The sequence below is a fragment of the Nannospalax galili genome, unplaced genomic scaffold, assembly GCF_000622305.1.
Source record: "Nannospalax galili isolate Female #2095 unplaced genomic scaffold, S.galili_v1.0 scaffold571, whole genome shotgun sequence".
NCBI classification, from domain to species: domain Eukaryota; kingdom Metazoa; phylum Chordata; class Mammalia; order Rodentia; family Spalacidae; genus Nannospalax; species Nannospalax galili.
The window spans coordinates 75,535-98,225 of record NW_008330297.1 but is presented as its reverse complement, the minus strand read 5'-3'; the positions used below and the strand labels follow the sequence as shown (position 1 = coordinate 98,225).

At 41.9% G+C, this 22,691-nt stretch overlaps 1 pseudogene; it reads right to left on the bottom strand.

Moving 5' to 3' along the window:
- Positions 1-12,325: 12,325 nt before the first annotated feature.
- Positions 12,326-22,691, bottom strand: part of LOC103742631 — a 44,798-nt pseudogene continuing 34,432 nt past the window's right edge.

The window sequence follows — 22,691 nt, the reverse complement described above, 5'->3', positions numbered from 1 at the left end:
TGTTCTCAGCACATTGGCCAGTTGTGGGTTTCTGAGCTAATCATCATCTGTTGCAAAGGAAACTTCTCTGGTGAGAGTTTCGAGATGCATTAATCTATGGGTATAACAATAAGGAGTCAGTCTAATACCTTCCTGGGGCCCTGGGTAGCTCTGGAGCATTGCACCCTGAGTGGCTTGGCCCCACTTTCTACTCATGATCTGGAGAAATATCTGGGCAGACACCCCTGAGTGGCTCAGCTTTATCAGGCACTTGAGAAGAATCTGGGTGGCTCTACCCATTCTCTAAGCCCCAAGAAGCAGTTAAAAGGCCTCCTCTCAGAAGTTTATGTCACCGAGCCCTTGAGCAATGGGAAGGCCTCCCTGAGAAGCTCAGCACTTGGAGACACCACAGAGTTGACCATGCAACCCTTGGACAAGAAAAGTGTGGTGTGGTGTGGCTCCTCTGTGGCACTTAGACACTGATGGATATCCTGCCCTATTAACAAATACGCTGTTCTATATCCACCCGGATTCGGTGGGCTGGCCACACCCCTACACAACCGTCAGGAACAGACTGGGTGCCACACCCACACCCACAGCCGAGCACATTGCACCCAGAGCTGCCAACAAACCTGTCCTGCCAAGAGATCTTATCACACCTGATGTTTCAGCCCCACAGTCTTGCAATCTGTGCCACTGGTTCATTTGAAAATATCACTGCTGAAGAAGCTAATGGACACTATTCTGAAGTGCTCACCTGGTACACAGTCTCCAACCAACACACAAGGACATCACCAGGACAGACTTTACTATGAAAATTACCCTACACGATTGGTAGATGCAACTGCTCTGTCAGATGTGTGGTGACGCAGGGACAGGAGAAGCATGAGAACAGGGTAGCACTCCACAGGAGCATGGGTGCTTTCTAGCAGCAGACCCCAAAGAAAAGAAAGCCGCTGAAAACAATCAAAATAATGATTTTTAAGGAAATTTGATGCCTTATGATTCAGTGAAGTTGAATAATTTAAATGGGAAATATGGATGTGAAATTTAACAGACCTGACACCCTCTCTGAAATGACAAGGGTGCACTCACATACATGCAGGCAATACACTCATACACATAAAATAAAAATAATAAATAAAATATTTTTAAAAAACCCAACCAGAAGCTGGGTGTGGTGGTGCAGTGCACACCTTTAATCCCAGCACTTATGAGGCAGAGGCAGGCGGATCTCTGTGAGTTCAAGGCCAGCCTGGACAGCTGGGGCTACAGGGAGACCCTGTCTCAAAAAGACCAAAAAAAAAAAAAAACAAAAAAACCCCAAAACCCAGAAATCTCAAAGCTAAAAATTTTAACAAATAAAATAAAAATAAATATGTGTAAAAGCCTCAAAGGCAGAATAGATCAGGCAGAAGAGAGTCTTCCTGAGCTTAGAGACAACTCTTTTTAAATGACCCAGTCAGTCCAAAAATAAATAAGTAAACAAACAGGCAAACAAACAAATGTCTTTGGGACCTATGAACCATCGTTACTGTTCAATTACTTACATTATAGTGTTTCAAAAGGAGAAGAGAAGGGAAAGGGCATAAAAATTCAAAGAAATAATTGCTAAAATTTTTCTAAATGTTAGGAAGGATATTAATACCCTCAAAAAACCAGTGAGATTCATCTTGGTAGTCAACAACATTGGATTGGAATCAACTAAGAGACCCGACTGTGAGTGGGTCTGTGGCAGCCTTTCCAGGAAGGTGTGAGAAGGCCTTTGTTGGACTACCCGCTCCTAATGTACAGACCAACTAAGTAAAATCCCTTTCAGAACACATATACATCCTGTTGGTTATGTTCCCCTGGAGGACTCTGCCTAATGTAATCCCCAATCAGATCATTTGGACGAGGGCGCATGTAAGTAGAAAGAGTTTGGTGAACACTGAAGGGGAAGGGGAGGTTGAGTATGATCAACAAACATATGCATGTATGAAAATTTCATAATGAAACTAGTTTTGTTCAATTAAAATATAAAAGAACTAACTAAAAAAGAGATCCTCTTAAGAGATTTGATCAAGAAAACACCAACACCAAGAACAATTAACAAACAGATTTAATAAGGTGCAGAATGTAACATCAGTCTGCAAAAATTAGTTGCTTCTTTTCAGACACCAATAATGAAATGGCTGAGAAAGTCATCAAGAAAGCAGTCTTATTCACAATTGGTATAGAAACGCAATTCAAAACAAAAACCCTAGGAAAAAATATGTCCATGGAGGAGCTGATCTTTAAAATAAAACAGATAAACAGTGAGGAAACAAGTCAAAGAGATCTCACATACACAACGTGAAAATATATTTCACATTCACAAATTAGAAGAATTAATATTGTTAAAATGCTAATACTGACAAAGTGATCTATATATTCAATGTGATTTCTAACAAATGATCAATGATATTCATCACAAAATAGAAATAACAAACCTACCATTTATACAGAACCACAAAAGACCCTGAATAGACAAAGCAACCCAAAGCAAAACCCAACAACCTCACTTCAAAATGTACTACACGATAGTTCTCAGTATACAGAATTTGCCTAGCGTGGCTGAGGCCTGGGTTCAGTCTCAGCACTGAAGAAAACAAAACAAACAAATGACAAAAAACCTTTAGAAATGTATAAAACCCAAACCATAGTCCTGGAAACCTGACACAGAATATAGAACTCAGGAATGAACACAAGTATTTAATGACAACTTTTGGAAAGGCAACAAAAACATAAACTGAAGAACGTTTTATCAGTAAGGACACTGGGAAAGCCAGATGTCTGTATACAGAAGGAAGAAGTTAGATCCCATGGTTCATCAGATGTAAAAATTAACTCGAAACATATCAAATTCTTTTTTTTTGGTCTTTTTGAGACAGGGTCTCCCTGTAGCCCCAGCTGGCCTGGAACTTGCTATGTAGACCAGGCTGGCCTTGAACTCACAGAGATCCACCTGCCTCTGCCTCCTCAGTGCTGGGATTAAAGGTGTGCACTACTATGCTCAGCTCAAATTCTTAACTATAAGACCTACAACCAGAAAACAATCGGAATAAAGCACAGAGGAAGTTGTCCAGATCAAGGTCGTGGACAAAGATTTTGTAATATGACACCAAAGAACGGATAAGAGGAACAAAAACTGACAAAGTTATACCAGAGCCTCTGCGTAGCAGGGACAGCAAGACCATTCACATTGTGGGAGAAATATTCCTAAACAACTTTAAACATTTTCAAAATTTATTTTTATTTTGTGCGTATGAGTGTTTCGCCTGAATGTAGGTAAGTTCACCTGTGTAGGCAATACCTACTAAGACCATGAGAGGGCATTGGATACTCTGGAACTGGAGTTACAGATGTTTGTTAGCTGCCGTGCGTGCGGTTGGTGGGAACCAAACCCAGGTCCTCTGCAAGAGCAGCCAGTACTCTCAACTGATGAGCCATCTCTTCAGCCCCACAAACATTTTGAACCTTCCTTGAATATATGAGTTACTCAAACACCTCAGCAGTACAAACAAAGACAAGCAAAAGGGCCTCTCAAATAATGCAATTTAAAAATGGGTAAAATACCTAAATAGACATATTCAATCAGTAATATGAAAAATGCTCAACATCACTAATTGTGAGGAAAGTATAAGTCAAAACCATAATTAAATGTCATCTTGCTTCAACTACAGTGGTTGTTAATAGATAAAAAAGTAATTGTTGGCAATGATGTGGAAAAGAAGAAGGTGAATTAGTGCAGCCGTTGTGGAAAACAGTATGGAGGTTCCTCAAAAAACTGGAAATATAGCTACTATGTGATCCTGCTGTCTCACTACTGTGTACATATCCAAAGGATTTGAAATGAGTGTATTGAAGAAATAGCTACACCAGCATGCTTATTATAATGATATTCACAACAATCAAGTTATAGAACCAGCCTAGATGTCCACGATCAGACAAACAGATGAAGAAAATCTGGTTCATACACAGAGTTTAAAACATATTTTATTTATTATTTTTATTTTATTTTATGTGTATGAGTGTATTGCCTGCATGTATGTGAGTGCACCCATGTTGTGCAATGCTGTGGAGGTCAGAAGAGGGCTTCGGATTCCCCTGGAACTGGAGTTAAGGATGGTTCATAGCCACCATGTGGGTGCTAGGAATTGAACCTGGGTCCTCTGCAAGAGCAGTCAGTGCTCTTAACCTCTGAGTCATCTGTCCAGCCCCACAAATAGAGTTTTATTATAAAGAATGAAATTATGGATGCAGCATGGATCTTGTAGACATTATATTAAGTGGAATAACACAGGCACATAAAGGTAAATCCTGCATGTCTTTCAAATGTGAGGGCTAAAAAGATGATCTTTGAAAAGTAGAGACTAGATCAGTGCTTTCCAGAGCCAGAAAATGGGACACCGAGGGTGGAGCAGTGACAGTTAATGAAGTTCAGTTGAATACAAGGAATAAATTCTAATGCCCTAGAACATGACAGGAAAACTAATTGAAAATAATAAATTGAACATTTCCAAGTAGCTACCAGAGAAGATTTTTAAAAGTTCCCAATACAAAGACATGATAAATATCTGAGGTGATAGACATGCTAATTATCAAACATCAATATAGCCCACAATACATATAATTACTATGTGTCATTAAAATTTAAGTATATAGGACAGAAAAAAAAGATTTTACTATTGAACTGAGTAAGATTTCCAGAGCTCTAATGGAAAACTGATAGATTTTAAAGCTGTTGGTTTCATACCCAATTTGAAGCAAAAAAATTTTACAGGGTACTGTATGAGAATAATGTTAATTTTTAATGGCTTTTTGTTTGAAACATTATTGGTTCTTTGACAGTTTGTTTTTCAGATTTAATGATTTCCTTTGCTTTTCTCATAAGCTATCCCTAGTTTATGGCAAGTTCATAATAGATAATAGACTTTTCTAAACCAGAATAGAACATGTATTTCTCTTTTTATATGATTGTCCTAGCATTTGAAGCTAGTGTTGAATATCTGTGCTGCAGTGTTTGCGTAGGCTTGGTATGAATCTTGGTTTTTTTTGCAGTAGAATTTAATTGAACAAATCTGTTTTGGCTTTTTAACCTAGAAATGTTCTTGAAGGTCTAATGTGAGATTTCTCAATATCAAATAGGATTTTTGTTTGTTTGTTTTGAAGCAGTGTGATGTAGCCCAAGTTGGTCTTGAACTTGCTAAATAGCAAAAGCTAGCTTTGAAGTAATTCCTGATCCTCCAGCCATGGGCTTCCGTGTGCTGAGATTGTAAGCTTGCATGACGGTACCCAGCCAAGGTGGTTTTTAAAAAAAATTTAAAAAACCTTATTACATTTTGTTTATTTAAATTCTTTGTCTTTTGGGGAGGGATGTACACCGCATTGCACATGTTGGGGAGAGGACAGCCGGAGGGAACTGATGGGCTTCATGGATCAAGCTCAGGTTCTCAGAGGCAAGTACCTTTACCACATCTTGATGGCCTGAAAAGAGTCTTTAAAATTTAGTTTGTCTGATAAAAATTCAATAAATTACTGAAGCTCTAAATAACTTTTTTTGTTTGTTTTTTACAGTTTTTTGAGATGGTCTCACTATGTAGCATGGGTTGGCTTGGAACTCACTATGTACAGCAGGCTGGTCTCAAACGCACAGAGACCTTTAAAAATATGCATAGATTATTATTCTTATTGTATACACATAAATATCATATAAAATTTAACAAACCTATAGTCATTTTATTAAATAAGCAACTATAATTATTTTGGGCAAAAAGAGGAATGACTCTAAGAATATTATGTGTGTATGCAGGTGGAAGCTAGAGGTCAGCCTTGGGTGTCCTTCCCTGGGAGCTGCCCACTTTGTGTAGAGTCAGGGTCTCTCACTGGTCTGGAGTTCACTCAGTAGGTTAGACTGACAATGAGCCCCAGGAATCTGCCTGTCTGCTGGGATTAGAAACACAGACCATGCCTGGCATTTAAAAAATTATTTAATTTTATGTGAATGAGTGTTTTGCCTCCATGCATATATGTGTACCAGGTGTGTGTGTGTGTGTGTGTGTGTGTGTGTGTGTGTGTGTGCTGCTGAGACCAGAAGAGGATGTTGGGTCCCCAGAAGTGGAGTTATATAGGTAGTTGTGAGCAGTCATGTGGGTGATGGAGTTGAACCTGGGTCTTCTGCAAGAGCAGCAAGTGTTCTTAACCACTGACCCATCCCTCCAGCCCCCTATTTTGTTTTGTTTTTGAGACTGGGTCTCACTGTGTGGACCAGACTGACAAACTCTCAGTGATCCTCCTGCCCTCCTGTGTACCACCATACCTGACCACCACGCCTCGCTTTAAAACTGTGCTTCTGGGGACTGAACTCAGGGCCTAATGCTTACACAACATGTCTAAGTTCTCTCCCAGCCCTCAAACATTTTAATAAAAAACTATAATGTACCCATTATCCAACAGAAGCTAATTTTCCCCGAGGTTATTTCCCTATAAACTGTATTAAGTATTCTTTCTGGTTTTCCTCCAAAATGAAACTTCCTTTTTCCTAAGTCCTGTAAGATAAAACTTAAGAACTTGAATGTCACTGCAAATAAAAATCTCTGCAACAGATTATGCATGGATGGTCTTTCTGCCTGCCAGTGTCCAATGGCACAGACATTCATAGAAAACCAAGCAAATCAGTCAGGTTCCCTGCCACCTTCACTGCACCATCTAAAGACACTTCGATCACGCCTGGAAACCTTGACCAGCTGCCTGCTGGATGGAAATAAGGTGAGAATTTTTTTCACATCTTAACTTTTTTTCTTTTGTTCTCATAGAATTTTCCCGTTATTGTTTGAGTATGAACTGTTTCCCACAGGTTTGGCGCTGCACTATTTTGGGATGATCTGGAACCCTAGTAGTTGGCAGGCATTAGGTCACTGGATGCACGCCTTTGAAAGTTACAGCTGGTCCCCATCACCTCCTTACTCTCTGTTTCTTACCTGTCATGATGTAAAATAAATAGTCCCCAGCTACAAGCTCCCATTATCATGTTGTTTTGCCTAAGTGCATGGGGCCAAGTAGTCATAGCCTAACCTGAACCTTCAGTTGTTTACGTCAGATACTTGACATGGTGATACCTTAACATACCTGAATTCTCCTCAAGGAATGTGGAATCCTACAGCAAAAGTTTTTGATCCATAACAGCCTCAACAATAGAAGTTTATGCTCTTACTGATGAAAAAGTTTAGAGAACATTTTTACCCAAATTTAAAATACCTTAGAAACCAAGCACGAGGGGTTCTTTTTCAATCATATAGATCAGTTTTGGTAAATGCTAATGTGAGCTAGAAAGAAAATTTACCCAAGCTAATCATAAGTAGCAACTAATACTTGGTATATGATTTGTGTAAAAGGCAAATTTGTAGCTTCAACCAATTAAAAACACCTTCATTTCCGTCATAGTTCCCTCATGCATACGCACTGATGTTTTGTTGCTACAGCATTAAACCTTTTAGCTTAGTTTTTCTCACTTCATAAGTGGCTAAGTTTCTTTTCACTCAAATGAACTCTAAAGTTTTATTGTGCTTCAGTTTAATTTTGTTTCTTTGGGGTATGGGGCTTTACTATGTAGCCCAGGTTGACCTCAAACTCACTCTGTAGTTCAAGCTGGCTTTGAACTTTGGATTCTCCTGCCTTAGCCCCCCTAATGCTAGGATTATAGGCTTGTGGGAACTATGCCTGGTGGGAACAAAAACTTGGAGTGGACCTGTCAAAGGAACGGCAGGGACTAGGTCTTTCACATTAGATGATCTCACTCAGTTTACATCCTACAACATTTCTGTATACAATATGATTTTTAAAAATCTATTCACCAGTGTGCAAAAGGAACCTTACTGTGGTGTTGGCGTCTCCGCCCTTGGCATTTCCTAGAACCCGTGGCTGCTGTTTGCTTACTTTCCCCTGAAATCTTTTCTTCTGATGCATGAGGTCTAATGAGTTTAGTTCAGTATCTCACTCAGTTTACATCCTACAACATTTCTGTATACAATATGATTTTTAAAAATCTATTCACCAGTGTGCAAAAGGAACCTTACTGTGGTGTTGGCGTCTCCGCCCTTGGCATTTCCTAGAACCCGTGGCTGCTGTTTGCTTGCTTTCCCCTGAAATCTTTTCTTCTGATGCATGAGGTCTAATGTGTTTAGTTCAGGCTCTTTTACATAGTACTACTTTATAGAACCTCAGTATTCACTCACACTTCAATATTTCAGGTGAAATCTTTTGATGGTCTATTTAAAAGGGTTTTGTTTCTTGTTTTTCTTAAAGTTAGTGAAATAGCAACTTTCTATTTTCCTGTACATGAATAGGTCTGGCATTCTCTGCTGACCTTTTCCTTCTAGACTAGACAGGGTTCCCACCCCTCTCAGTCTTATCACATGCAGTGTTAGGTGCCTTAGCCAGAGCAACAAGGTAGAAGGAGAAGCAAAATGGATACAATCAGAATGGGAAAAAGTCAAATTATCCCTATTGGTAAATGATATTGTCCTGTACTTAAAAGATGCTAAATACTCCACCAGAAAACTCTCAGAGCAGATAAACACATTCCTCAGAGTAGCAGGATATAAAATCCATGCATGCAATGGCTAATGCTGGGTGCCAACTTGACTGGATCTGGGATTAACTGAAATGAGAGAGATCTTCTTGATTGGATCATCTGAAGCTGGAAGACACACCCTAAATGTGGGTGTTATCATCCGATGACAGCCATATAAAAGGCCACAGCAGAGGAGAACACTTGCTTTTTGCTGCTTGCCTTCTCTCTCGCTGGTAAGTTTGTCTTGCCACTGTGACCAGCTTTTCAGATTCCATCATAGATTGAAGACTAGCAGCTCTGCAGGAATCCTTCAGGCCTTCAGCACCAGAATGGAACTGCTGAGACATTCAGCTTTGGGACTGAGCAACTATCAGATTCACAGCCTCTCCAATGTGGTGCAACCATTGTTGGACTACTTGGATTCTATCCTGTAAGCTAATCTAATATATATATATATATATGGAGTATGGAGTATATATGTATATTCATTTTATCAGTTCTGATTTTTTAATGAACCCTGACTAATACAATGTGAAAATTAATACAACTATACAACACTGAAGAAATTGCAGAAGATGTTAGAAGACAGAAAGCTGTGCCACAGTTATGGGTGATCAGAATTATCATCATGAAGCTGTATGACTTCTCCTGGGGAGATGTGAACAAATGTCTGTTCACTCCAGATAGAGCACTAGTGACAGACCAAAGGAACTATTCCTCCAGTGTCTAGCTTAGTAAACTAGTGAGCTTACTGGACTTACTTATAGGAGGCTGAGTGACACAGAGGCAGTTACAATCACTTGAAAGCCCATCCCAGCACAAGCTATGACTCAACAAAAGATGTATCCCTGGTACTTTCTGCATACCTTGAAAGCAATTCTGTTGGTTGGAGTCTCCTCTCCCTAGCAACTGATTCTGCTCATGTAACCTTGGGGCCAAATCTTGTCAGTATTATCACTTTCAGAAGCTTCTTGAACCTTGTAAGTTTTGTTTACTTTCTAAGTTGTAAAAGACTGTTTCTATTTGGAGGAAAGAGCTATGTAATAGGTCATAATACTGAAAGAGACCCATAGAATCAATGCAATCGCCATTAAAATTCCAATGACATTCTACACAGATATAGAAAAATATCCTAAAATTTTTCTGGAAGCACAAAAGACCCTGAATAGACAAAGCAGTCCTGAGCAAAAAGAGTAACGTGGTAGCACAATAGCACAGTACTGGATTTCAAGTTATACTTCAGAACCTAATAAAACAGTATACTATCGGCACAAAACCAGCGCCCCCCCCCTTTTTTTTTAATCTTTTTGAAACAGGGTCGGTCTCCCTGTAGCTCCAGCTGATCTGGAACTTGCTATGTAGACCAGGCTGGCCTTGAACTCACAAAGATCTGCCTGCCTCTGCCTCCCGAGTGCAGGGACTAAAGGTGTGTGCTACCATGCCCGCCTTCAAAACCAGACTTGTAGATCAATAAAATAAGTAAAAAGCCCAGAAATAAACTCACACAGCTACAGCCATCTGACTCTTGATAAAGGCGTCCAAACCCACACACTGGAGAAAAGGCAGCCTCTTTCAACAAATGATGCTAGAAAAACTGGGATCCACATGTAGAAGACTGAAACTAGATTCCTACCTCTCACCGAGTGCAAAAATCAATTCAAAACAGATCAAAGATCATAAGACATGAAACTGTGAAACTTCTACAGGAAAACCTAGGGAAGACACTTCAAGATACAGGCACAGGTAGGGTCAGAGGGGGCATTTAGAATGTTTGAAAAAGCCATATGGAAACCTACTATGTTATAAACTTCACAGATATTATGAGTTTAATTGGAGTTACCCCACACAGGGGCTAATTCTCTGCCTGGAAGCCCTAGGATGCCAAATAAAAGGCCCAGGGCCAGGTATAGAATCCCTCCCCTCAAGTTATTGGTCAGGGGTATCTTGGAGCCCCTCAGAATAATACAGTCTATTGTCATTGCTCTTGTTTGCCCACAAAAACATGCCAGTAAGACCCTATTGCTGAAGATACCACATGCTTTGGTCACAGGACATGGAGAAAAAATTGGTACTGATCAGAAAGCTTCCTCCTGCTGGCTAGGTGCTGTGTAGGCTGCTAGGTGAAAACATCAACAATCTTGCCCAGCTGTGAATTCTGTGAATTCACATGCCCAGGGGTACAATAGTGACACAAATATTATGGGTATAATTAACTGCTTTCTGTTTGAATTTAAGGCTGACTCCATAGGAGGAAACACATGACTGGTAATGCAAATTTGGCCATGGCTGGGGAGCTCAGAGGTCCTAAGTGTGAACGTACTACTATTATTCTTCTAAATAGACGTATCAAACCACCCTCTAAATTTGTATCTCTAGGGACTGGAGAGATGACTCAACAGTTAAGTGCATTGACTGCTCTTGTAGAAGACCTGGGTTCAATTCTCACCACCTACATGGTGTCTAAGAACCATCCGTAACTCTAGTTCTAAGGAAATCTAACACCATCTTCTGACCTCCATGGGCACTGAACGACGTGGGTACACTTACACACATGCAGGCAATATACTCATACACATAAAATAAAAATAATGAAAACAATATTAAAAGTAAATTTGTATCTCTATTCGTAGATGTCATAGTTGGTTTTGGTGGTCACCTTGGGAAGAGGTTGTCATATTTGGGAAGAGGGAACCTTAGTTGGAGAATTTCTTCTATCAGTTTTGACTATGGGCATGTCTGTGAAGCATTTTTTTGATTGTTGAGTGATGTGGGAGGGCCCAGGCCAGTGTGGGTGATGCCACCTGGGTATAGGTGGTCCTGAGTTGTAGAAGAAAGTGGGCTGAGCACAGGCCAGAAGAGCAAGCCAATAAGCAGCGTTCTTCTGTGGTCCGTGCTTCTGTTCCTGCCTGTAGGTTCCTGCCCGACTTCCCTCAAGGATAGACTGTGGCTTGGAAGAGTAAGGTGCAGTAAGCCCTTTCCTCCACAAGTTGGCTTTGGTCAGTGTCTTCTCACAGCAGTCAACTGCAAACTAGGACAGTAGACTAATGAAGCTCTCACACCTCATCAGAGAAGTTTCTTTGTGTGGTGGGTGATGATTAACTCAGAAACTCCAAACTGATCAAAGTGCAAAGAGTAAGTGTCAGCAAAGTGTTCAGCCACCAACTTCCCCCAACAAGGCTCAGGACCATCATGGAAGAGGAGGTGGAAAGATTGCAGAGCCAGAGGTCGGGGAGGACTAGAGTGAAGCAGGGTTTTCTGGACAAGGCAGGACGCTTGCTGGGCAGAGACTCTTCAGGAGTTCTGGGGTTTAAGGTCAGCCTGGGCTGTGTAGTCAGAGTCTATCTCAAAAACAAAACAAAACACTCCCAAACAAACAGACAAAGGAAACAAAGAGAAGAAAAGACACGAAAGAGTTTGTGAATGCATGCCAACAGCAAATAAGACGAACACTCGGCTTCCCTGGTTTGATACAGAGGGCTGGCAGGTAGAACTTTATTCCATTGCTATACTCCCTAAAGTCTTGCTTTTAATATGCGAAACTCAGTCAATCAAATAAATACTAGTTAAGGACAATGTAGGAAACACTTCAGGAATGAAAGCTTCCCAATGACCCTGAAGCCCCTGAGAAAACGGGTCATGTAAGAGGAGAGTCATCTTCCCAGTGGTCCCACTGTGGTGGATGATATTTTTATGGACCTGGCCCTTGTCTCCAGTGGGTACTGAGACTCCAGCACAGGTTTCAAGCAATGCTTTTCATTCTGCTTGAGGGATGTCTGCCAAATGCTGAAATTCCTCCTTGGTGCATCGAAAGAAACTCAAGTTAACACTAGATTCCTTTGACTGGTCCATGGGTTTATTACAAAAGGATCTCCACAGCCACCAACTACCACCCATCCCACATGACAGAAATTTCAGGTCATTACTAAGATTTACATTATTTTCGTAATCACATCCATGCCTTGGTCACCAACATTTTTCTTAGTTTTATCAATATAATGAATTTCTTTGTGATTAAGCACTTCATGAGCTCCATTTTGCAGAACAAACTTGTCCTTCCTCGGAACCCGATGTGCCCCAAACCTTCAAGCTATACATTCTGGCAATCTGACATGAAGCTAAGCCAACTCCTTCACTCGATCAATGAACCAGAACACTTTCTCCAGCCCACACCCCGGCACTGTGGAACTGAGCTCTGCAGAGGATGAAGTGAGATGCTAAGTACAGCCCCTGCCTTAAGTTCCCAGTCTCTGCAGGGCGTAGACAGCACTCCACTGCGAGAGAACTAAGCTCAGCCGGCCAAGATTGTGCTGGAAAGCAGTGTGTTGTCTTCAACAGATCCTATTACCCAGCCACATCCGTGCCAGTGTTGTACAGCAAGCAAACTTTTCCACTGTGGGTATCAGAGTATGTGTCCACTTGGATTGACCTACAGGCGTGGACTTCTATTAGAACCTGATGATCTTTTGGAATTGGTACTATAACATCCAACTGGAGTTTCAGCACTTCTTGCCCACTAATCGAACATTGGAATAGCCCTCATCAATTTCTGTCTAGTTACCATGGTGATCTAAAGGATACCCCCCAACCCACCCAGAGTGGGACTAGAAACCCCCTGCAGATCCATGGAAGAATGGTGGGTTATTTTAAAAAAGGACATGAAAGTATGAAATTTTTAAAGAATTAATAAACTATGTTAAAATGGATATAGGCATAAGTAATTACTTTCTAAGTACAGCTACTTTGGGAAATAAGAGCAAACTTGACAAATAGGATTGCATGGAATTAAAGAGCTTTTGTACAGCAAAGGAAATAATTAAAAGACTGAAGAGATGGGCCACAGAATGGGGAAAAGAAATCTTTGCTGCCTATTCATTTGGTAGTGAATTAACATGCAGAATATATAAATAAAAAAATTAGGCACCAAAAGAACACATAATCCAATTAATGGAAAAATGAACCGAATAGACCATTTACAATTGAAGTATAAGGTGGCATGTAATCCAGCACTTGGGAGGAAGAGCCGGTAGGATCAAGTTAATTCTCAGCTACATAGTAAGTCTAAGGCAGCCTAGGCTATATCTCAAAAACAGACAAGAAAGCCACAAAAGATAAAATAACTAATAAATACATGAAAAAAATGATTGATATCTGTAGCCACCAGGGAAATGCAAATCAAAGCTACATTGAGAGTCTATTTTGCTCCAGTTAGAATGGTCATCAATAAGAAAACCAGTGCTGGCCAGGCTGTGGGCATGGAGGAGCTGGAAGAAGGTTCCGCACTCATGGTACAGTCACTGTGGAATCAGGACAGAGGCCTCCCAAGAAACTAAAACTAGAACTGTGTAGCTCTGCCGTTACTGGGGATCTGCCTGAAGAAATCAGCCTATAACGGCGGCACCTGAGCACCTGGCTTGCTGGTGGCCATCTCCTTCCTGACTCTGGGTGCTTGATACTCTGTGCTTGTTCGCCTTTGTGTCTTTTCCTATAAGGACATGGGCCAGATGGGTTATGGGCCAAACATATCTCTTTATTTTACCATAATTATCTCTTTAAAGGTCTTTCTTCCAAATCTGTTTATGTTCTGAGAGAACGGCGGTTAAGACTCCAGCACTAAATTTCAGGAGTACTCTGACCAACACCCAGAACAGGAACATCACAGGATAACCTGTAGCTAAACAAGGCCTCCCCAACAACACACAGTTCTCACTTTAAACATTTACTGGTTAATGGAATTTTTCTGTCTGACACTGAAAGTAAGCTTCGTTTGGATCCACTCTTGCTCTCACAGGGGTAAGGGATCCTCCATGGATCCTTCCTTGCTGAATTGATAAGGAGGTCTCCCCCTCCCACTTGTAAGTCACTCAGGAGGAAGTCTGCCTTCAGTCAGATGAGCTTGCCCAGCCCCAGCCAGGGAGGCACAAAAGCCTAGCCCACAAAGAGAGCATGCTAGACAGACTTTCAAGACCATGACAAATACCAGAGAAGCATCGAGGAAAATTTTTCTTGGCTCATAGTTTCAGAGGTTTGAGACCACACTGGGCTGTGTTAGGGGTGGTAAGGGGAGAGGCAGAGCTCCATGGCTCAGAGTAGCCTTTTTTCAGAGACTGCCACTCCAGCAAAACCAGATGCTTGGTCATCCTATGGGAAAGAATTTCAGGATGAGCCAGTACAAAGCACAGTTGATTTATTACATATAGAAAGAAAGGCACTCAGGGAAAGTATTAGGTATACCCGAGAGCATCACCATTCTGAGGAGTCACCCTTTACTGGCCTAGTGGTGACCGTACACAGGACTTTGGAAGCTCTGAGAATTTTTTATGTCTATTCATCTTTTTGTTAATTGAGATATAGGGTGGCTCTGAGGGTACCTTGGGTGAGATTGCAGTCTAATATGGTGACATAAGGAGCCACTAGGGTTGTACAAGAGTTTAATGTGTGCCCTTTTACTGTAAATATGGTTTCTGGTGAGACTCCTAGAAATTTGAGGGCTTACGATTTCTTGGGACATGAGAAAGATCTTAAGTAAATGCTAACTGTGTTGTAATTCTTTTGTGTGTGTGTGTGTGTATATGTGTGTCTGCATGTTCATATGTTCATACGTGTATGTGTGGGTGCATGTGTGTGAACGTGTGTAGAGGCCAGAGGACAACCTTGGGTGTTGTTCCTCAAGCAGCGTTCACCTTGTTTTTTTTTGTGAAAGGGTCTCATTGGGCTAGAATCACAGGTAGTCTGACAGACTACTGAGCCTCAGGAATCATCTGTTCTCTAAGTTCTCAGTGCTGGGACTGGAAACACATGCCACCCTGCCCAGCCTTTGCTTTATGCAGGTTACAGGAATCAAACCCACATCCTCCTGCTTATGTGGGAGGCACGTGTGCCAACCTAGCTATCTCCCCAGCGCCTGTGTTGGAATTCTTGATTCTCAGCTGGTGAGAGGTTTCAGCTGCACTGTGGAGTGAGAGGCTCGTAGTTCTGCCCTTTTCCTCATAATTTCCCCTATGTTTCCATTCTGCCTCAGCTGGCTCCGTTTCTGAATTGCGGGGAAGCAGAACACCAAGGTTGGAAGAACAAAGCTGCTCACCTCATGGCAACCAGGAAAGGGGGTGTGGGGTAAATGCCCCCTTTGAGGAAAAGAGGGGGTGGGTCTAGAGACCAAGAGAGAAGCCAGGCACACTGGGAAAAATGAGGAGGAGCGGGCATCATTTTGGGAGTGGTGAATGGTGGGGTGAGATGGTGCGGGGACAGCTGGCAAACTTTGGGCAGGGCATGGCCCTGAAGAGTGGCCATGGTGGCACAGATCTCAAAGTGTAGTCAAAATGTAGAAGATGGACTACAGGAGCTTATGCTTTGTAAGTGACCCTTTCCCGGAGGTTATATAAACCATGCTAAAATCCAAATAGGATGTCTTATGTCAGTTTGTAAATCTGAGGCAGGACTGGGAGACCCCAGAGGCCTCAGAGTGCATGCAGGTCCCCCAGGGAGGGAAAAGGGAAAATTTAGTGAACCTGGGAGAGAGAGATGTCAGGGGCTGTGCTGGATAGCTTTAGTGTCAACTTGACACACCTGGGTTGAGGGAGCCTCAATGTAGGACAAGTAAACCCTTTCCTCCCCATGTTGGTAATGGTCAGAGTGTTTTGTCACAGCAATGGAGAGACAAACTAGGACAGGGGCAGAGGTAGTTCAGGGACAAGATCCCCTTCAAAGGCACAACCCCAGGGGTTTAGTTCCTCTAAGCAGGCCTCAACAATAGTACCATCAGTCCAGGACCAGGCTTGTGAGAGACTTAAACCATAACAAAAAGTGAAAATTGACTTCATTTGGTTGCTGTTCTGAAGTGTTTTGAAATGATTCTGGTGATTACTAACAGAGTAAGTAATGAGGAAGCACGTGAATTGTGCCTTTTAAATTTCTCTGGCTTTAAAATTACCCATATTTCATTCACATAACAATTTATCTTTGTCTAACCACAGCACAATATACGTTTGGCAGAAATAAGGGTACATTACAAAGCATTCAGAGTGTCTCACCTGAATAAACCACTTGGCAGAGTCGCAAAATCAGCATCAAGCCCCCAAGTGGCTGGTGTGCGTGGGCACTGGGCCAATTAGTTATCAAGCCTCTCTGTTGCATTATCTTCATTTTGCAGATGAGGAAACTGACGATTGAAGGAAGTGATGGACTTACTCAAACACAACCCAGTAAAATGTGGAATTCAGGATTCCTGCTCAGAGGAGCAGGCTATGAGATACTTCTCCCCTGACAACAGAACTTGAAGCCTCTTCCTCATCTGCTTATTCACGGAGTTGATAGTCACTGGAGATCTCCCAATGTGGAAAACTATTATAGGTGCTGACAAGTCAGAGTTAATCACTTCATCTGCTGTACCTGGATGATTTGCTACTAAAGACTGCAGGGCCAGAAGCTGCCAAATATGCTGCTGTGTACTTTTATTAGCAAAAAGTTGGTTATCCATTCCCTCTGTGTGTGTCTCTGTTTTTGAGAAAATTACATACTTATAGTACTGCCAACATGCTAATTTTATAAATGTAAAGAATGAAAAGACTTAGAAAATATAAATATAAATTAATTAATTTATTTTTTACAGATCTTGACATTGAACCCAGGACCTCTTACATGTTACCCAAATACTCTAACCCTGAGCTGCATCCCCTAGACCTATTTATTTTTGAAAGTTTTATTGAGCTTTTCTACATTTCATATAACAGTTCTTAATCAAATTTAGAACCCCCCAGTCATGTCCCCCAACCTTCCTACTGAATCTCATGTATTCCACCATACATGTTAAGTCCTATCTAGTCAAGTATTTGTACCCAGATGTCTTTTGGTGCAAATTCACCCACTGGGATCTAGTCAGCCTATCTAGAGATTGTTGGTAAGGCCCACTCTCCCTCACCCAGTAGTAATCAGTCTCCAATAGTTCCCAGGCTAGGGCTGACCCACCACTCATTTCTCTTGTTCTACTTGGTCCCTTGTTTGTTTGAGTTGGCCTGGGTCCTGTGCTCAATGCCGCCATTGCCACAAGTTCGTATGTGTAAGCTTCCAGGGGTCTGAAAGCCTCTGCTTCCCTATGTTCATAGACCAACTCTGACTCTTACACTCTTTCTACCGCCTCTTCCACAGTGGTCCCTGAGCCGTGGGTGGGAGAGGATTAATATCGGAGTTCTATCCAGGGACACACACTCTGCAGTCTCTTATTCTTTAAAAGTTGGCTGGTTGTGGCCTTTTGTGCACATCACACTCTGTTGTATAAGGAAACTTCACTGGTGAGAGTTGAGGGATGTGTTAGTTTTCTCTCTACCCCTTGTTCTGCTATGAGTCTTAAGTGTAGAGATTTCATTGTAGATATGTCACCAAGGACTGGGCATATCTCAGATGTACATTCTCTGTATGTGACCTGTTGTGGGATTCTGTAGTAGCTGCCATCTGTTGCAAAAGGAAGCTTCTTTGATGGGTGCATATATACTTGTCTGTAAATATAAGGATCATATTTAGCATACATTAAGAAATTTCATTTGCCTAGAGATATGACAGAGATGGGATTTTCCCTAGGATCTATGACCTCTCCAGCCATGTGTATTTGGCTGTGTTTACAGTGCCACTCGTGAGTTCACCATTGATTCATTTTTCTCCCTTAGCAGCTTGCATAGTGTCTTCCAGAACTATGAGAGCTAAACTTCAGGGAGAAGACTTCCAGGTCAGTCCCTGCTCCATTGCTCCAAATCCTGTGTCTGAAGTATGTCCCGTCTTCAGCAGTAGGGTCTTATCTTCTAGTTCTGGGAGATAATCAAGAGCTCTGGCAATAGCCTGTGTTGTTATTTTTTTCATGAGATAGAATCTTGCTAAACGTCCCAGACTGGCCTTGAACTTTCAGTCCTCTGACTGTAGCCTCCTGACTCGTTGGAGTTATAGGTATGTGCCATTAACTACATCCTGTGTAGTGACAGGGTTTAAAGTAAAAGTTTTAATATTTTCTTAATGTTACTTAACACATGAGTATTGCACAACCCACTTTGGTGATCAGAGCCAGAATGTGAAGCCCATAATATGTCTGTACGATTTTTGAGTTTACACTGTGCTTGGTATATTCTCTGTGGTTGGCAGATTAAGTTTATAAGGAGACTCTAGGGTTGCCTGGGGGAAACAGGAAAAATGTTAGAAATGGGTGACATTAACACTGAGCCTTGCTTAATGAGTAAAGACTGGTGCCAAGTAGAGAAGAGGAAGTTCATTTTATGCAGAAATAACAGCAGGCAGAAAGTCATGGAGTTCTGAAGGCCTTGTGTGTGGGAACAATGAAAATTTGAGTGTGTGACTAGAACCCTGGGCCTATGTGGAAACATAGCTTATTTGGGGAAAAACAATGTCATGCCAAGGTCTTACACATTATGCCTTAGATGACAGGCTATTGTGATCATGCCAAGGTCTTACACATTATGCCTTAAATGACAGGCTATTGTGATCTGGAACGGCAAGAATTTGGGCTCATTCAGTGCAAGGCCTGGGAGGAGGATGAGGACTGTAGCTGAAGGTCAACTAGAAAGGACCTCACTCTTGAGTAAGCATGGACCTGGGGAAGAGGGACAGCCTAGAGAGAAACTGAACTTCTCCCTCAAGGACAGAGTTCAGAGAGACTCTGGTGGCTGTGACAGGGGTGTTCTAGTTTGGTTTCTCTTGCTGTGATAAAACACTGACCAAAAGCATCTTGAGGGAGGAAAGAGTTTATTTTGCTTACATGTCCTGATCACAGTCTATCATTGCACTAAGCCAAGGCAGAAACTGAAGCAGGAGCTCTCCTCCCCTCCCGACTCCCCCTCCTCTCCTCCCTCCCTCCCCTCCCTTTCCCTGTCCCCTCCTCGTCTCTCTTCCTCTCTTCTCTTTTCTCCTCTCCTCTCCTCTCCTCTCCTCTCCTCTCTCTCTCTCTCTCTCTCTCTCTCTCTCTCTCTCTCACACAAGCACACACACACACACACATACACACACATACACACACACACACTATATAGGCTAGGCTGGCCTCAAACTCACAGAGATCTGCCTGCCTTCGTCTCCTGAGTGCTGAGATTAAAAGCATGTACCACCAGGCTCAACCCCACCTGCCTAGGGATAGTACCACCCACAGTGGGTTGGGCCCTCCTACACCAATTAGCAATTAAGAAAATACTTCAGAGACATGGCCAAGGGCAGTCTGATGGAGGAAATTCCTCATTTGGGGCACCCCATCATAAACAGATGACTCTAGTTTATGTCAAGCACAGGAGGCTTGTGGGGGGGACTTAGTTTAGGGTGTAGAGTGGCAGAGCACAGAAAACATGACCTCTGGAGACAAGGTACACTGGGTTTAAGTCCTTGTGATATTACTGGCCTGTGGTTTTTGTTTTGTTTTTTGTCTTTTTGAGACAGGGTCTCCCTGTAGCTCCAGGTGCCTGGAACTCACTCTGTAGACTAGACTGGTCTTGAACTCACAGAGGATCCGCCTGCCTCTGCCTCCCAAGTGCTGGGACTAAAGGCTTGCACCACCACGCCCGGCAGGCCTGTGGATTTTAACCCACGTGCTTTCTTTTATAACCACACTCTTCACCTACACAACTGGATCAACATTGACTTTGAAGGGCTAAGAGTAAATGAGGTTTTAATTGATATGACCACCCACCTACCTTCAAATTGTATCAAATGTTGTCCACCTGGGGCACCGGAATGACACAGGCAGTCAATGACGGGACTGGGGATAGTTCAGTTCATAAAGTACTTACCTTGCAAGCCTGAAGACCTGAGCTAGAGCTTCAGACCAACTTTTAAAACAGTTTAAAAAAAGATTTTTATTTTATGTGTCTGAGTGTTTTGCATGGATGTATGTATGTGCACCATACGTGTGCTGGGTGCCCATGGAGGACAGAAGGAACCCCGTCTCCAGAAATTGGAGGGAAGGACTGCTGTTGCCACTGTGTGAGCACCAGAGCTGAACCCCGGTCCTCCAGAAGAGCAGTAAGAGCTCGTAACTGTCGGACCACCTCTACACCCCACACTTTTGTTTTTTGTTTTTTTTTAATTGTTTAAAAATTTAATAACCACATGATTATAAGAAGCATTTCATTACATCTTTAACATATTTGATAACACACTCCAGAGCAAGAGTACATCTCTTTCACAAGTGGCTGTAAATTTTTAGGTTCACTGTTGAATTAATACAATTATACAATTTTGAACTCAGTATAAACCCTGTAAGGCATAAAATTGAATGAGTTTTTACCCTTTAGAGAAGATCTCCATTTCATTTTAAAATACACTGTTTCCTACATTTTTAACGCTACTAACACTTAGATGTTTGCACAAGTGTCTTTAATCTCTATGTATCTGATTATTACTGGTCATAGTCAGTTACACTTGGAGCTTTAGTACCTGAGTATGGATATAAAGTCATTAGGTAGATTTCACTGGAAATGTTTATCACATCTCCTATATAACATGAAGTACGTTTTTATGCTTCCTCCTCAAATATAGGTCTTTTAAAAAAATTTGTTGATTTTTTGTGTGTATATCATACAGAAAAACCCACACAATCTTATTCATCTATGTACCCCCTTCCCAAATGGCGCCTTCCCATAGCCTCCCCCCTCCCACACGATGGATCCCATACACTCTGTCATCCCTATTATTGTCCACTGTGTTGTCGGCACCCCCAGCCATTCCTCAGTGCTTGTCTGACTGCTGAATCTAGACAACCTATCTAGAGATCCTTGTTTTAGGAAGATCAGCTGTTCCTCATCTAGCAGCAATCAGTTGTCAATATTCCTTTAGAGAAGATTGGGGTCTGCTGTTCATTTTCCCAGTTCTATGCTGGGTTACTGTCTGGGAGTCTTTTGGGCCACTCTGGCCAATAACTCAAAGGAAGGTATCTCCTGTCTGACATTGTTTCTTCTTATGTAGCCTTTAGCTATACATATGGACTCTTACAAAATTATATTGACTCCATTAATCTTTGGTTATACTTTCCTTTCGGATGTTTAAGACCCTACAATTGGCCCAGATAAACCAATTTATTTTTACTCTTAAGGCTGTTTGAGGATCTGTTCCTCAGGGGTCACATGGTCTTGGGAGGAGCCCCTGGCTCCTTTCTTTTACCAGTTCCATCTATGTGAAGATAAGTCAAATGTCCTACGACCATGGCTGGCTTTGCTTGGAAGCATGAAGGAAATGTTTCCTCTGTGTTGACCCTCCTCTTTGTAGACTGGACACAGGTTCAGGTCCATCTGGTGAGGTCTCCACAGCCTCCTTGATCAAGAGGACAGGTGACTCATCACAGTTACAGGACATTTTGAGAGATGCTCATAGTCCCCTGGAACTTAGTTGACCTAGGAGGGAAAGGAGCAAAAACTGTCCTTTATGTCCCTCTGTGCAAATTAGTATAGGCCTCATAGTATCGCTGTTAAACATCCAAGAAGGTTAGTTCCACCAGTCTGGTACTTTTAATTGCCATGTGCCCTGTAGATAGAGCTTGGGCAAAGACCAAATACTCTCAGATAAACGTTGCCTAGACATATGTTACATTCTTTGATCTGGTTGTGTGTATAATTTGTCAGTAGGTTGTTGGCCTAACATGGTTCCCTCTGGCTTTCTAAACTAGCTAGGCATTATTTATCACTCACATTGTCTAACCCTTCCACCATGGTTTCCCCATTTAAGGTACCCCCATTTTTCCCATTTCTCCCTTAATAATACCCTTCTCCTATGGTCCCACCTCTCTTGAGCTCCTTCTTTCCCTTTATCCCCTAGGTTCCTTGTATAACCCTCCCCTCCTTAAAATAACCCCATTTTTATCCATATCTCCCTTCTTAACACCTGTTTCCTACTGTTCTTCTCTTTCGGGTTCTTTCTTTTCCTTTACCTCACTGGTTCCTCTTCATTATCCTGGTTCCTGTAGTTATGTCTGGATACATACTCACTTATAAGGATTTGGTTCTAGGATCAACATATGAGGGAGAACATACGTCGATTTTTTTTTCCGAGTCTTGTTACTTCACTTAGTATAACAGTTTCTAGTTCCATCCATTTACCTGCAAATTTCATGATTTCATCTTTCTTTACTGCTGAGTAAAACTCC